This window comes from Mandrillus leucophaeus, unplaced genomic scaffold, assembly GCF_000951045.1.
Source record: "Mandrillus leucophaeus isolate KB7577 unplaced genomic scaffold, Mleu.le_1.0 Scaffold504, whole genome shotgun sequence".
Lineage (NCBI taxonomy): Eukaryota > Metazoa > Chordata > Mammalia > Primates > Cercopithecidae > Mandrillus > Mandrillus leucophaeus.
Window position 1 is genome coordinate 949,627 of NW_012105410.1, and position 741 is coordinate 950,367.

The window sequence follows — 741 nt, forward strand, 5'->3', positions numbered from 1 at the left end:
ACCAATCCCCTCAGCACCCTCTAAACAGCCACCTAATGCTAAAATTGTCTAATTTGCATTTTGGTTTTTTTCCTTTTATTTTTTAGAGACAGAGTCTTGCTCTGTTGCCCAGGCTGGAGTGCAGTGGTGCAATCACAGCTCACTGCAGCCTCAACCTCCCAGGCTCAGCCTCCTGAGTAGTTTGGGTGATCCTCCCACCTCGGGAGGGAGGAACACACCACCATGCCCAGCTCATTTTTTTTAATTGTTTGTAGAGATGGAGGGGGGCGGGGTCTCCCTATGTTGCCCAGGCTAGTTTCTGATTCCCATGCTCCAGTGACCCTCCAGCCTTGCCCCCCAAAACCACTGGGATTACAGGCATGAGCCACCACATCCAGCCATTTTTCCATTTTTGTTAACAGTTTTTTTGAAATATAATTCATATAGCATACAATTCATCCATTCAAAGTCACAATTCAATGGTTTTTAGTATATTCACAGAGTTGTACAACCACCACCACCATCAATTTTAGGTCATTTTCACTGCCTCAAAAACAAGCCCCCATACCCATTAGCTGTCATGGCCCAGTCTCCCCATTCCCTGAAGCCCCACCTTCTGTCTTTGTATATTTGACTGTTCTGGACATTTTATATACAAGGAAACATACAATGTATGGTATTTTGTGACTGGCTTCTTTTACTTAGCATAATGTTTTCAAGGTTCATCCACGGTGTAGCATGTATCAGTACTTCATTCCTTTT